This window comes from Argiope bruennichi, chromosome 6, assembly GCF_947563725.1.
Source record: "Argiope bruennichi chromosome 6, qqArgBrue1.1, whole genome shotgun sequence".
Taxonomy (NCBI): Eukaryota; Metazoa; Arthropoda; class Arachnida; order Araneae; family Araneidae; genus Argiope; species Argiope bruennichi.
The window spans coordinates 50,400,408-50,417,371 of record NC_079156.1 but is presented as its reverse complement, the minus strand read 5'-3'; the positions used below and the strand labels follow the sequence as shown (position 1 = coordinate 50,417,371).

General features: G+C 31.1%; 1 protein-coding gene across 3 annotated transcripts in view; it reads left to right on the top strand.

The window, feature by feature from the left end:
• Positions 1-16,964, top strand: part of LOC129973022 (uncharacterized) — a 202,414-nt gene that overhangs the window by 77,712 nt on the left and 107,738 nt on the right. Inside the window, exon 1 of one of the 3 annotated variants that reach the window (XM_056087368.1) lies at positions 10,205-10,346. The exons of the other annotated variants lie outside the window; for them this stretch is intronic. The gene's annotated coding sequence lies outside the window, so the exon portion shown is untranslated. Of the gene's footprint in view, positions 1-10,204; positions 10,347-16,964 lie in introns of those variants that run through there. 3 annotated transcript variants of the gene reach the window in all.

The window sequence follows — 16,964 nt, the reverse complement described above, 5'->3', positions numbered from 1 at the left end:
AACCAAAATATTAAAAACAAATGAATTATTATTGAATTCACGAGGACGTGAAAACTTGTCTTTTTCGCTGCCAGCCCTGATATTTATTTGTGGGAATTATGATATGAGGAACACATTTATATATTTTTGAGATGTTTATCTGCACTTTTCTTTGTTGGGAAAAAAGAAAATTAGATTTCTAAAAGTCAAGATCGTGTTCTTCGCAACCAACCACCTTGCTCCTATCCTTGAGGTCGTGGGTGGACACAAACAATTCTTTCCAGGGCGGGGCCATCGCTTTTATTCAATCCCAAGGATCTCTTGAGAGATCCAGATCTGCCATTCATAGTCACAGTCACAGTTACGAGATGGGGATTTCATAATATTTTTTTGCTGCTGCTTTTTATATTACCGCCCAAAGCGAGAGGACGAACGCAAGAATAGATTTCTTTTGTTCTTTTACTTGTTGCAGCTGCTGCAAACGATTTTTAAAGGCACGCTTAGTTTAATTATGGTGGCAATTTGGGATGAAGGTTAGGCAACGGGCAGTGTTCAGAAGCTGATTAAGTGGGAAGATTAGTAGGTAAAAAATGATAGGTTTTGTTCTTTTTTGTTCCTTTGATGTCCGGGTTTTCTTGTTGGGATTGGAATTTATAAAGACCTTGCGGGACATCGCGAATTGCCCTGCTTCGATTTAAATTTTGCTTTTTTTTTCTGGAATTCTCTAAAATGTATGCAATGTCTTATTCTTTCGTGTAAATAGATACTTTTGGAATATTTGGTAACCTGATGCAATGTTAGTGAATATTTTGTGTTTGAGTTATCCAATACATTAAGGAGAAAAAATTTCAATGATACATTTTTACTGAGCCTATTAAAGAATACAAGAGGAAGGTTTCAGATTCTTTTATTATTATTTATGTTAGTTTTTCATGGTCAGTTTTTCATAAAGCTTTCGATGGAATAACTGATATGTATATTTTATTTTATGAATTGATTTGTATAAATGCGCATTAAAAAAAAACAAAAGAAATTGTCCTTTTGAAAGGAAATTCTTTAACAGTTTTTGGCTTAAATTTTATTTCAAGTTATTTATTTTATTATTTTGTTTCTATTATTTGATTGATGTGTATTGTTAGATTAGGGCAGGCGAAATAATTTTCCTTTAGAAAAGCCTTCATTGAATGAAATAAAGGTAGAGTTAATAATGGAAAGACAGAGTTAATTTTCATTTGAAAGATGGAAATAATAATGGAAAAAGAGAGCTAAGCTCTCTTGGAAAGACAAAGTTAATAATGATGAATTGGATTGGATTTGTATGGTAGAAAAACAATATCTAAGCATTCTGTGCTAAATATCATACACTAACTACTCTAACCCGCTCTGCTGCACAAGGATAAAACTTGAATGCTCGAGCGGATTGGGTGAAATAAGGTTGAACCCTAAAGGCCATCACCGGCCACGGTACAATCCTTCCTTTAGAAAGCACGTCCCGTCATCAGTAAAGGATATTCGGCCCCCTACCTTTTCTGTACCCACCCGAGTGGCGAGAACCCTCACCATGCTGGAAACTTCTCATCCTCATATCTGAGGGGACACTCGGTGGGATTTTATGCCAAATGTGCATTATTCACTTAAAAAGTTTTTAAACTCTGCTGAGATAGTGAACATGGAATTGGTAATTGTGATTGACACAGAAGTACAATTTTTGTAATAAAATCACTTACAAATTCCATTTATTTAAGGCATTGAGCTATTGAGTTTATATGCCTGAGAAAGTACAGACCGACAGATGGTCAACTTTTTGACGGATTTAGTTCAAAATTTGGTACGGACCAGCACTTTTGATGCCAAATCTGGGTATTAAATTTTATTTATTATTTTCTATTCTTTGTTTTTCTGCTGTCGCATTTACCTGTAATTGGGCAGCCAGACAAACAGATTTCCTATGAATGGATTTCATTCAAAATATGATATAAAAAATATATTAATTCTTTGCACACCCTATGTGTCAAATTTCATTTTTTTAACCCTTATGTTCATTTTGTATAGTATACCATACATACAACTTTATAAAAATATACTACCACTATAAAATAATTTTTAACGTAGTTTTATATCATATCATATCACGATTTTTTTTTATTTTTTGATGTTTTTTTATAGCGTAAAGAAACTACCTATATATATTTTTTTTTTTTTTTTTTTTGCTTTTCTTCAAAAAGCAATCTTGCCACGATAAGGGTTAAATTCATAACGTTTTTGAGTTACTTTGTTCACAGAAAATAGACAAACAAAATTCCAGAGATGTCTTTTTTGGCCTAGAGATGTCTGAAACCTGTTTGAATTTTTCTCTAGTTCGAGTGTTTAGATGATTACAGGATTATAGTGTTTAGTATAATCGTATAGTGTTTAGTATCTTCGTATAAAAAAAGTAAATAAATAAATAAAAGAAAAATCCGATGCAAACGTGTAAATAGTGCGCGATAACCATGAGCATGCCAATAAAAATGTTGAATTAGTGAAATTTATTTAAAACAACGCTTAATAAAAAAATCTATGTTTATTATACAAAAAATTATAAGATATAGACACTGAATTATATAAAAAAAGTTATAATATATAACAAATATCACAATATATATTATTCAAAATCTTGCTTACGTCGCATCGAGATCACTAGGATATCTATACTCTCTTCACCCTTTTGAAAACACCGGACTAAAATAGGGGTCGGATTTGTGTTGTGCCTATTTAATAATAGTCTATTGTATAAAAAATATAATTAAACTATTTATTTTACAAAAAATAACTAATTTTCGTGGATAGAAACTAGTATTAGTTATTTATTTATTGTGGATATCTATGCTTAAAATACAACTCTTAAAAAAATAAAATTATAATTACAAATAATTAATTCATTTATTAGAGCTTCGTAATGATTTCAATATCTAAAAACACAACTATTATACAGTTTATAATTGTTATGTTTTAGATGTTATTTCTTGCATTTTTTTCAAGTGATAGCTGAAAAAAATTTCTGGAATCGTGTTCTTCAGAGTTATTTTAAAGGTAATTAATTTAAAGATCTTTTGAAAGTACTAAATAAGTAGTTATTTTGCATGCGAACTTAACAAATGAATGGTGGGCCATAATCGTGAAAGTTTATTGAATCGCCATTGAAATGAATCTTTTCTTTTGTTTTCTATTGGGTCAGGGACTGAAAAAGGAAAGAATATTTAATCTTGAACCCAAATGAATTCTGTTATATTTATTCAGTTATAGTGAGTGACACAGGCTTTCTATTATTACGTATTCTCTTTTTGACAGAGAAGCGTTTACCATTTAAGTCAATTGGATCGCAGAACTGACGTGATGGGGAAATTGAATAAAAATTATGTGATATTTTCGGATTTAGTACTATTATTAAGAAGAAATGAGATACTCTGATCCTTCCGGACACTTTAGACATCCCTCTAATCGAGAAAAATTATGTAGTAAAGGAAAATAAATGAAATTATAGTAGAGCCTCTATTACCTGAGCTAATTGGTACCTGCACATTTCGGATAATAGGAAACTTATTTATAAAAGCTGAATTTTAAATAATGACTTCTTTTCTTTCGTCAAAGTTTTCAAAAATCATTTTTTTAAAATTCTAAATCAAAATCGTCAAGTATTACTAAATATTAATATCTTAAGCTTTTTTTAAATTAGTTATCAAAGTTCTTATATGAAGATTTAAATCATTAAGTGGCTATGATTAGAGGATTCACGGATGGAGCTGATTTTCAGTGTTTCCTTTGCATTTTTCGAATCATTCATTAAAAGTATTTTCAAAAAAAAAAAAAAAAAATACCCCACCTGCCCTGCTAAAATAACGCGGAACTTTCTGTCAAATTAACCCCCCCCCTGCTGCAAATACATGGAATTTGTTCACATTATTATTGAAGTAATTTAAAAAAAGTTACTATTTTTTATTTAAAAACTTCTTGAATATAAAATACAGTAGACTCCCGATTATCCGCGCCTGCCGCACAGTTTTTTTTTTTTTTGGCTGATTTTTTCAAAAAGGTGCAGTTTTACAGTTATGCTTTTGTAATTACATAATACATTACAGTATTAAAACAGTACATATGTATTAATTTTTCTGTGTATCCTTGACGCCTCTCGTAAGTACAAAGCACTTTTCTGTTTTCATTAACAAAATGCATTTTAGGTTAGTTTTGAGTGATATTCTAAAATATTAAGCGTTAGTTAAACATTTCCTGCTGTTTATTTTACGTTTTATTGTACATAAATCGATTTTTTAAAGTTGGAAAGACTGTTTTCTTTTTTGTTATACTCGTTTTTAGCTTTTTTCTGATTATCCGCGGCGGTCGCGCCACCCAATTCCGCGGATAATCGGGAGTGTACTGCATTATCTTTCGATAAAGATCTTCTACAAATTTTCATATCATGAGAGAAAATAGGTTCTAATGCCAAATTTAATACACTTCACGGAAAAATTCGCTGAGTTTATTAAAAAAAATGAAAAAGGCTTTGGTACTAATCATAATCAAATTCTACTGTTCTAACTACACCTTTAATAATGGTATTCGACGATCAGCATATTCCCTCAGTTTCGTAATCGATCGAAACAGTGAATTTAAACTCTGATTTTACAATATATACGGACGTGATGCACATTTAACCAAAGGGTCAAATGGACGAGTGTCAGATGTCTTTACCTAAGCCTAGAGCAAGAGACTGCTGGGTTAGATGTCATCTTGCATATCTGTGCATGGCCTTAAATGAAGTCATTTGACTAAAAGACATCTATTCACATGTAGAGTATCGAAATAAATTTCTTGTGAATAATTGTGTCGTGTGAATAATTTACGTGAAGTCACAGCCATATGGCAAACAAACTTAATTATACATGCTATTTGTATCTAGAAATCACCTAACAATATATATAACCTAACAATATTTCTTGTGAATAATTGTGTCGTGTGAATAATTTACGTGAAGTCACAGCCATATGGCAAACAAACTTAATTATACATGCTATTTGTATCTAGAAATCACCTAACAATATTTGTGCCATATCTATATTTTCTATTGAAGCACAATGAAGAAGAAAAAAAAAATCACTCGCATATATTTAATTCCCAAGAAATAAAAATAAAGATAGGATAAGATTGTTATTTCTGTTATTGATATAATTTATAATTTGTTTTATTTTGCCTTTATAACTTGAAAAATTTGAAGGCATTGTTTTTATAGCATTCTATTCTTGATTCAAATGCATGCTGTAATTTTTTTTTCTTGCTTTCTATTTCTATGCTACTTGATTTAAATCTCTTTAAAAATGTTTTCAATTATCTTTGGAAATTCATTGATATTTTAAGCGGTGGCGGCTTGTGCATTAGGGCTGCAAAACTACAGCACTCTTAAACTTATCTATATAAGTTCATTTTTTTTATCGAAATTTCAAGACGAGGATGTATTTTGCTTGCTTTGCAACTCTGAGATCTCGATGATCAATGAAATTTGAAAAGAAAGGCAATATAAATGCAAGAATAAGATAGGAAATGAGTAAATAAACAAGAGAAACATATGTTGAGCGATTGGTTGTGCAGTCCATGAAAACTCATTGCGCAGACATTAATCGATTGTTTTGAAGGGAAAGCAGCAATCCTTTTCTTCCTTTGAATTTAGAGGCGCTGGAGCTGCGATTAGAGCGAATCCTACTTGGAGCGTTAATTTTTTTTTTTCACTTCCTTCGGCAGTTCGCCTTCATAGTCACAGATTTCTCTCATTTGATGCTTATGAGTTTTAATTTCAATTCTTGTTGCCTTGTCAGAAACACATCTGCTTTGTGAGATATTTCTTTAATTTTGTTAGAGGTTATTCTTCGGGGAAATAAAAAGTACAACAATAATTTTTTTAAAAAAATTTATTCACATTAAGTTTCTTTGCGGGATTAATTAATATTAATTATTATGTATAAAACGAACGAATATTGCAGATCATTTATTGCACTTCGAATTTGATATTCATTTTTTTGGAACGAACATTTATGAGTTGATTGGGAGAAGATAGAAATGTGTGTGTCAGGAGAGAGTTTCTGATAATTTTATCGATTGAATTACCATTTTAACATTTACATAATTTTCTATTAACAAATTTACAAAGAACTTATATTGCATTGGCTATTTAATGTGTGAAATGCACCCAACTGCATGCATGGATTTGAAATTAAAAATTTTAAGTTGCTTATAGGCAAGGAGTCATTTAAAAAAAATTGTAATTTCTTCAAAAATATATTTTGCAACACTGATGCTAAGCATTGTATGGCATATTTTATATATGTATTTGCATATATGGGGTGCTTTATACGCTTTAACTTTTTTTGTGTGTGTTCTTACAGAATTCTTTTACTGTGTTCTGGTGGCAACTCTTTCTTAGTATTTTTGGTTGTGTTAATTTTATTGTTCGTGTATATACACCATCTAGATGCAAGATAAGGACGAAACGTGTTTTGGTTGCTTTTAAAAAGAAATAGGGAGAAAAGATAGGGAAATAATATTTCCCGGGCGACATTTGTGATTACTGACTTGGTGAATGCTGATGACTATGGGTGGAAAAAAAGATATGATATTGTACTCTTGGCGTTAAATATTCTTCATATCGTGAGCGGATGTCAAGCCGACATTAACTATTTGACTTCGTTGGCGATATGATGGGATCCATTTAGTGAATTTCAGTCAAACTTGATTTTTGATATACTTGACTTGATGATCTTTTACACTTTGAGTGATGATGGTGCAAAATAGGCATGGTTTTCGCGCCAGTAAATTCCAAAAATCAACCAACTATCCTTAAGCAGTTATGATAATTTACGTCTTTTGTACTTCTATCAGATTTTCAATGGATTCCAAAATGCAATTGACTCTGCACTCTTTATGACTATCGCATGATTTATATTGCAACTACATTTGGATGAATTTAACTTGATTCTTTATCATATTTTATAAAATTATTAAAAAGTTCAATTTTCTCTTATCTTATATTTAAAAAAAATTCTTATTAACCCCATATGCCTTTTTTCCTACCTATAAATTTGCTAAAATTTAAAGGATTAAACATTTTTATTGAAAATAAAATAAAACGACTACTTTTAAGACTTGGCATTCAAGGCATTCAAGTTCGCTTGTTACATCAATAATTCTTTGAATTTCCACTTTTGCAGATTAGGTCAGTGGAAAGTTAATCAATTTAACTATTTTTGAAAAATGGAAATTGATTTATGAACACGAACTTGACAAATAGGTCACACAAAACCTGCCCATGATGATGAGATGGATGTGTGAATTCATAATCATCATTCATTTTCATTCACATAGATGGCGCTAATTTTCCTTTTTACTTAAAATCATTAATATTCTGTCACTTACTCGTTTATAACTAAATTGAAATTTGGTATTCAGAACGATGGCAAAGCGTTATCTCTTTTGACATTTTCTGTGATGAAATTCAAAGGAATAAAAATGTTTCGCACTTACAACGAACGCTCTTATTGAAAGTGCCTTTTTATCTAAGGTTTGTCCCCATTTTTAAAGAAATTAAATTGATATGGATTTAAATTTCTTCCATAGAAACTTAATAAATTTTTAACCTGTTATCTGAGAATAATTCACTTTTTATTCTCAGGTGAAAATGAGTCATAGAAAAATTTATTTTGATATTTTCTCATGAATAATTTTCAACATATTCAAGAAATACACGTTCCTTTCTTTCTATCTTTTAATGTGTTACGTTTTATGATGGTATATAAATGTGAAAATATGTACATTTCATAACGTGAATTGATGTCGGAAATACTGTCTAAAACATTTTCAGTTTTTTTTTCCTTAATGAAACGAAGATGCTTTTAATACGAGGAAGTTAAAAAATTAAATAAATGAACGAATTAGGTAAAATAAACCCAAGTGAAGCAATTTATCCTAAAAAAGCCAGTTGGAAAAAAAAATAAGATTTTATGTGAGAAAATCTACAGCTACTTATAATATTTCTTTTTCATATCACTATGTCTTGCATGTTGCCTCTTAATTTTTGTAGCTCTATTGCAACCTTGTTATTTATTATGTTTCCTGAAAATTTACTGATGTCACACATTTGAGGCAACAAGAGATCAAACCTCTCATAAATATATTTTTTTAAATTTCCTCAATTTCACCAAGTGCTGCAAGTATATTTTTTGGTTGATTTCAGCTGCCGCAGATGATCTTGAATTAAAAATGATCAAATCAGGCATTTACTTGTTAGTCCCATGTCTTCTAAAGACAGAGGCCGCGGTGGCCTGGTGGTAAAGTCTCGGTTTTGGAACCGGAGGGTTTCAGGTTCGAGACCCGATTCCACCGAAGAACCGTCGTGTAAGGGGGTCTATTGCACGTTAAATCCGTCCTGACCAAACGTCCTACCGCTGGTGTAGTGTGGTGTGGTGTGGAGTGGAGAGGGGGGGATGCCAGCTCAGGTGTCGTCCTCGTCATCTGACCGCGGTTCAAAATGACGAGGTCCATCCCAAAATAGCCCTAGTGTTGCTTCAAACGGGACGATAATATAACTAAACTAAACTAAACGAAACCTTCTAAAGACAATTATAATTTCTCAATAGTTGGAAGCCCGTTACTTCTTGAAGTTTCTGTGAAATTAACGGCATTCTCCTACCTGAGCTACCAGAGTGAATCCTGCCTTTAGGTTTGTTAGAAACGTTTCTAGTTTTTCATTAAAAACCGTATAGAGACTTTTGTCGTTATATAAACCCCTAAATATTTCTTCCACTACAACAAAAATTTCAATCTTACACTTCAAACAAAAAGGACATTATTCTTATACTTCAAACAAAAAGAACATTATTCTTATACTTCAAACAAAAATCACCTATCTGAAAGCAATCGTTTTTTTTTTTTTTTTTTTTTTTGCAATTATTCTTATCTGGAAAATTTCCGAATATTGCATATATATTGCTCTAAAAGTAATTTCATAATTATTCGATCTCTTGCGCTTTCACTGCAACTTTAACATCTGAGTTGCACATGCTATTATTTTTACTACGGAATCAAAATGCTGTGTCAACAAATTCTTTTCTTAAAATTATGTGAACTCAGAATATTTTCTCACGGTCGCTGTTTCTTTCTCTCCGTTTTTCTAATCGATACGCTGCTCTGTTCTCGTCATGTCTTGGATAAAGAAATCACGACAGTTGGACTGTATCCTGGGAATTCAGGAATTCTGAATATTAAAAATCGTTTATGAACATCACGGCTGCTGTTCTTAAATCAACACACACACACACACACACACACACACACACACACACACACACACACACACACACACACACACACACACACACACACACACACACATTCATTGTCTTAGAGTTCGATATATTCTGAATTGCTAAATCGCAACGAAAATTAAGTGAGCAATGCATCCATTCCTTCTACAGAGATATAACCCGTTATTGAAGTGAGCATAACTCGACTCCACACCATTATTGTATCCATCTGGGAAACTAGAACCATCTAACATATTGGACGCTCCTCATCCCCATGTCGGAAGGCATTCCCGATGGAACTGGTTAATAGACTAATTTTGTTTGATTTGAGCTGGCAAGGCTAGACGAAATACCCGATGAGTTCTTAAATGGACTTCACGTTCTGTAATTGCTAATTAATGTCACTAACTATTACCATCAACATAAATGATGAAATTCCTCGATATCCTACTTTGATTACCAAAAATCTTTTAGGTGCATAATCTAATTCGGAAAAAATATTAAAATATCGCAGTTTCGAAAAGGGAAAATTTATCCTACAAATACTCCATTATAACTATATTCATATATCTTCCAAACATACATTATTTAGCCATCCATCAGACTAAAATCGGTCAGATGACTGCATTCAACAACCAAACCTAAGAGACTAAATAGAAAAGAAAAGGGGAAGTGCCAGTGATTGTGATATTTTTTTAAAAATTATGCTTCTTTCTGTGAAAACGCTTTATTCAGGTTTGCTTTGCGAAACATGTTTCAATTTTTCGTGAAAGCTGCGATTCTTTTGTATTCTCAGAAAACCAGACTTGCGGAAACGCATGTTGAATGTTTATGGGCGATGAGCTGTCGGTGTTTCACTGATGAGAAGCAAGCTAGCTTTTTTTTTCTTCTCTTCATGGTTCGAAAATTTTGTGGTGAGGTTTATCATTTTTCAGTTGTTTCTGAGTTACAGTGGTACTATTAAGAGAGGAAATAGGGATGGATGTTAAAAGTTCTTATTTTAACTAGTTATATTTTTCTGTTTAAACCAGATGAAAGAAAGTAAGTGATTCTAATATCGTTTTTTTCTCAAAATTGATATTTACTTATTATTTATTTATTTAATGCGACATGATGTTCCATATTAGTTGATATATTTTATAGTTGTTTTTATATTAAAACTTAAAAAAATTCCGGGTTTTTTTCTAACTTTGAATCAAATTACACGAATTGCCGGGTTTTTCTTCAGTGCGTAAAACTTTTTTTAAAGCTTCATTTCACTTTATTTTAAAAAACCAATTTTTGAAGATTTCTTTGATCAGATTTGTTCAGAACAAAGAATATAGCACATAGACTTTTGATGAATAACTACAGTTTCATAAAGAAATTCTTTTATTATTAAATAGCATTATGTTAATGCTATGGTGACTAGGTGTTCAAACAAATTTGGACAGCCCCGCTTTCCGACTTACTATTCCAATTTGACAGTAGCCCCCACTATCCATTATCATAGTGACGTTAATTTAATTAATGGATGTAATTTTCATCTAAACTAGCTTAAAGCATTGGTGCTGTGGGATTCTGTTTTATCTAATCTACACCGTTTGGCCCCACGGCCAATTCCACCAATAGTATTTTTTAGTGACTTTAAATTTACTAATGGATGTAATTTTTATCTAAACTAGCTTAAAGCATTGGTGCTGTGGGATTCTGTTTTATCTAATCTACACCGTATGGCCCCACTGGCAATTTCATCAGTAGTATTTTTTAGTGACTTTAATTTAATTAATGGATGTAATTTTCATCTAAACTAGCTTAAAGCATTGGTGCTGTGGGATTCTGTTTTATCTAATCTACACCGTATGGCTCAACGGCCAATAATATTTTTTGGTGACTTTAAATTAACTAATGGATGTGATTTTCATTTAAACTAGCTTCAAGCATTGGTGCTGTGGGATTCTGTTTTATGTAATCTACACCTTAGGGCTCAACGTCCAATTCCAGCAATAGTATTTTTTAGTGACTTTAAATGAACTAATGGATGTAATTTTCATCTAAACTAGCTTAAAGCATTTGTGCTGTGGGATTCTGTTTTATCTAATCTACACCTAATGGCTCAACAGCCATACGGTGTAGCCAATAGTATTTTTCCACCAATAGTATTTTTTAAGGGTGTCTCGTGCATTTTTGGCGTAAAATAAATGTGAACCTGTTTTATAAAGACGATATATCTATTTTTCACAATAAATTGACATAAGTAGCGAATGTAATAAATTAAACATACTGGGAAAACTTTAAAACTAAACATGATTTATTGAAAATAGTGCACTAGATAGTGGTGGATTTTGACACCTTTAGATCTCATGTCCCAAATTGTCTTTTGAAGCCTATCTCTATCAAATGATGTAATTCGATTTTGAGGACATCCTAAGGTTTCAGGATACGAGCGGAGTGCTTTTACCGCCTATGTCAAATATCATCAGGGGCATAATATTCACAATATAGAACATTTTTTTAATTTTTAATTTATCATCTTTTCAAAATTATTTAAAACTAATAAATTTCAAAAAAGTGTTGGAGCAGTATTTATATCTATATATAAACTGTGGTTTAAGTGCCTAATATCTGAGTTTTTTCAGGCTCATGTTTTGAAAGTAATAACGTGCGTTTTCTTAAATGTTCTCTGCCCCCACCCCACCCCCATCATCAAGGGGTCTTCATAAATAAAACATGTTCAGAAGTCATAATATATAATTTTTACAAATTTCCTGCTATTTAACAATAGATGACATCAATGGAAAAAAAGTGTTTTTGGTTCTATTGATGTAGGTAAAATGTGACTTTCGATAATTAAGTCATCAATGCGTAGGATATTTTATTTGCAAGCAACTTGCGTCAACTGAAAATGCGGCTAATTTTGGGTAATTTTTATTGTTTTCCGATGATATTTTGGAATTTTATTCCAGACAAACAGTTTATAGGATTAATGAAAAAATTGTATATTTATTACGGTTTTTCCATTACATTTCGGTATTCTCCCAGTTTAGTTTTAGTTCTTTTTCTGGATTGTCATTTTCCGTAAAGATCATCACTTAATGATAAGAAATTTCCCAAATAGTGTCTATTTCATTTGCTTCTCAAAAATACTGGAATCCATCTCTTTCGTTATTGGATTATATGGAACTTATTGTATTATTGTTGTGCATATTAACATAGAATTTGCTTTCTATGTGGTTCTAATACTTAAAAACGTGATTTAAAAAAAACTGATCACCTATAACGATTTATTTTCGAGAGCGCTTTTAACTTCGCTGCTAACTGATATTTAATTAGAATCCTATTTAAACATTGGCAATCCCTGGCAGTAATAGGAGACCACGTGATCCTCAACACCACGTCTTCAGCCTTTTATTTTACTTGAAAATTTCTCCTAGTTTACTACTCGGAACCGCGGTGGCCTGGTGATAAGGTCTCGGCTTCGGAACTGGAGAGTGGTTCGTGACTCGATGCCACCGAAAAACCATCGTGCCAGTGGGTCCGGTGCACGTTAATTCCGTCGGGGCCAAACGTCCTCCCGCTATTGTGGTGTAGAAAGAGGGGTGCCAGCTCAGATGTCGTCCTCGTCATCTAACCGCGGTTCAAAATTACGAGGTCCGTTCTCAAATAGCCTAGTGTTGCTTTAAAACGGGACGTAAATATAACTAAACTAAACTAATTTACTACTTATGCGCATAAAAGGAAAAGATCGTTGCCTAATTCATTTTCCCACTATTCAGTATTTCAAAGGTCTAGAATATTTGATTAGGCTGAATTACGAAGGGGTCTATTGGATACATACTGAGTATGTGCGTATAGGTAGGCAGGATTATTAAATAGGCAATTGTCTTTGGACCCCAAAATTTCCGCGATATTTTAAAAGTTACTTAATGTTGTACTTTCATTCAACTATAAAGGGCATGTGATCGAACTCATTTAAATTAAAAGCAAGTAATTTTAGAAAATTATTCTAGAAAAATTCCTAATTGATTGCCATTAAAATTTGTTATTTTATAATTTTAAAACGATACATGGAGTTTTATAATATTGTTTTAAAAATATTTGACCCTATCATTAAATATTATTTAAATTATGATAATAAATGTTTTGTTATTTTTTTTTTTACTATTTTGCTTAAAATTATTTTTAAATTTCATCGGCTCATTTTTATGCACAATATATCAAAACAACTTTTCCTAAAAACTTATTTGCAGCCAAGCGTCGTTTTGTCTATTTCAATTTGTCGAAGTTGTGTCTACTTAAAACAACTTATATAAAAATTAAACTAAAGTCGATAACAAAATGTTTAGGTGTGAAAGTGTGCAAGAAAAAGGGACCCCTAGGCTTGCATTACTTAAAGGCCTCTTTCAAGGTTTAGTTCGGCCTTACAAGTCAGTACTTTGCCTATTAAACCCCCACTAGGCCCACGTTATATTAGTGATTTATAGTAATCACAATTAAAACTGTTTATTAAATAATTTATCTATTTTATAAAAATTATGTAAAGATTACCTTTTATTCGCTTTATGATTGGTAGATAGCGAATCACTTGATCCATGATATTTGAGATTTGTTTTACCTGTATTGTTTGAAATATTTAATGAAAATTATTATTACGTCGTAGTAAGTATTCATATTGCACTTAACGGAAAAATGGTGATTAAAAAAAGGGAAAGTAGAGATTTATTTAATACCAAATGAGTTTAAAACAATATTATTTGTTAATTCTACTTTTAGACACACCATTTGTGGCAATACTATAGAATAACTTTTAGGTTTGTTTACTTTTTTCGAGTATCGGAAATTTTTCGTCTCTCTTCTAGAAATAATCTGAATATCTAAGCAATACAAATATTAAAGATTTTTTTACAAAACAATAATGAGGCGTCCAGTGATATATCAGATGAAGAAAAAATGCAAAGAAAGACCGAGCGAGAATCTGGCAAATAGAAAATACTGATCGTGAAGCTGCTAAGTTGGCGAAAAAATGTGAATAATTGATTTCAATATTTAGATATTGAAAATATAAACAAAGAATGTTTTCATTTTAAGTTTTTGAATTTTGAATCAAAAGTAGACCGATCGGTAAATGTATTTACCGATAGAATCATAGAAAGATTATGCTTCCAGCATTGAACGAATAGCCAGTGGAGTTTAAAAAATTACTAACTAGAGCTGATGAACCTCGCGTACTCTATCGGACAGCATCAGGATTGGCGAGCGAAAGCCAGCAGGGGTTAGATTCAGGCAATCTGATAAAAATTTAGATATTGAAGATACAAAGAATGTTCTCATTTTAAGTTTTTGAATTTTGAATCAAAAGTAGACCGATCGGTAAATGTATGTTCTAGAATACATTTACCGATAGAATCATAGAAAGATTATGCTTCCAGCATTGAACGAATAGTCAGTGGAGTTTAAAAAATTGCTAACTAGAGCTGATGAACCTCGCGTACTCTATCGGACAGCATCAGGATTGGCGAGCGAAAGCTAGCAGGGGTTCGATTTAAGCAATTTGATTAAAATATTATTAATATTTCAATTAAATTGCTTTGTTTTTCAATTTTTAGTGTTTTAATAGATAATTTCATACAATGTTTTACATATATACGAGTGATGTTAATATTGATGCAAACGATATATTTCTTTGCAAAGTCATTGATCTGGTTTTCAGAACTCTCTCACCGTTTAAATTAAGTTCAGATTTCGAGCTTTGAATTTAATTTTCTGTATGCTATGGAGAATTAAATTAACTTTGACCATCAACAAGTGTGAAAAGGTACGTGAGAATCAGTGCAATCGGGTCAGGTGTTGGAAGGTTAGCCGAATAATTGCAGACTATTTTGTAAAACAGAACGAAGGAGTGAGAATTGGATGAAAGTAGTATAATGAAAATTGAAATCCCCCGTATAATTTTAGCCGTGTCAGAAAAATAAACCACAGTTATATATTATTTACAATGTAAAGATGTTATCTTTGACCTAATATTGTAATGTTTACAAATCCTTGCATTTTTGGGAAGTGTATGATTTTATGTTTTAGTCCAAAGGTTGAAGGGCAGTCTTCGTTCTATTTATTCTATAATTGTTTACTAAATAAAAAATAGAGTTCTGAGATGCATTGTGCAATACATTTTTTGGGTACATTAAATATATATACTAAGAAAAAAAAAAAGGTCATTTAAGAAAAACTGATTTTATTTAATGAATAAAAAAACCCAAAATGTACATCCATATTTGATTTAAAAAAATTTTTAAAGCTATTTTTCTGAGTCCATTGGGGCAGATAAGCATCTAAATTAAGGCCACTGCACTAAGAAGCGCCGTTGATTAAAAATTTTTATTATTCTATTCCAAATAAATGAATTTGTAGAAAAGTATGAATTATAAAATATAAGAACTAAAATGTCTGTGTACATGATGTTATTAAATAAATTAAGATATTATTAATTACTTATTTATGATAAAGTAGAATATTAATTATTTGTTTAACGGTTTATATTATATTTCACTTGACATATTCTTTAAAATAATAATTTTTTAACATTATATTTGTTTGAAGTTTATTATCATTATGAAAAATTATGTTTATTATTATAAGTACATGTATTATTAATATGATAAATTATTATTTATCTTAATATTTAAATACTTTTATTGATAAGGAAATCATAAACTAATAATTATGTTTAATTTTTCATAAATTTTATTTTATACCAACTGGTACTGGACGTATTGCTACCGCAGAAGAAATAATTTTGGAAATATCGTTCGATATTTGAATTCTTATCTTATTTAATTAGGAATGATGGAAAGAATATTTATTTTCTTGTCGACAATGAATACATTCACTGAAAATGAATGATACATAATGGAGAAGTATAAATGATATTTATTCTATCTTCTTGACTATTCTATTTTTTTTATTTCAAGTACACTTCAGGGTAGACAATACAGGGTGTTCATTAATTATTGTCGGGGTTTCTTCACCTCATAACTTTCGAATAAAAAATATTACGCAAAAACCGATTACGTATTCGTAAATTACAACTCAAAGAATTTTATTAATGATATTAAAGAGTAAAGCTTGCACAATTTGCACTTTGTAGGTATTCAGCTGAAGGCGATTCTTTGAGTTGTACTTTACGAATACATAATTCTTTGAGTTGTACTTTTCGAATACATAATTCTTTGAGTTGTACTTTACGAATACATAATTCTTTGAGTTGTACTTTACGAATACATAATTCTTTGAGTTGTACTTTACGAATACATAATTCTTTGAGTTGTACTTTACGAATACATAATCGCCTTCAACTGAATGCCTACAAAATGCAAATTGTGCAAGCTTTACTCTTTAATATCATTAATAAAATTCTTTGAGTTGTAATTTACGAATACGTAATCGGTTTTTGCGTAATATTTTTTATTCGAAAGTTATAAGGTACGGAAACCCCGACAATAATTAATGAACACCCTGTATTTTTATGTTTTCCGTTTTCAGCAAAAACAAATTTCTAGGCTTTCCGACTCGTGTGAATTCAACATACAACTGGCCACGTGAAAAAACATGGATTTTCTAGGTTCAAAGCAATAAGTTGGCAAAGTTTTATCGCCATCGGATGAGCTGTACGCAGCGCATAAA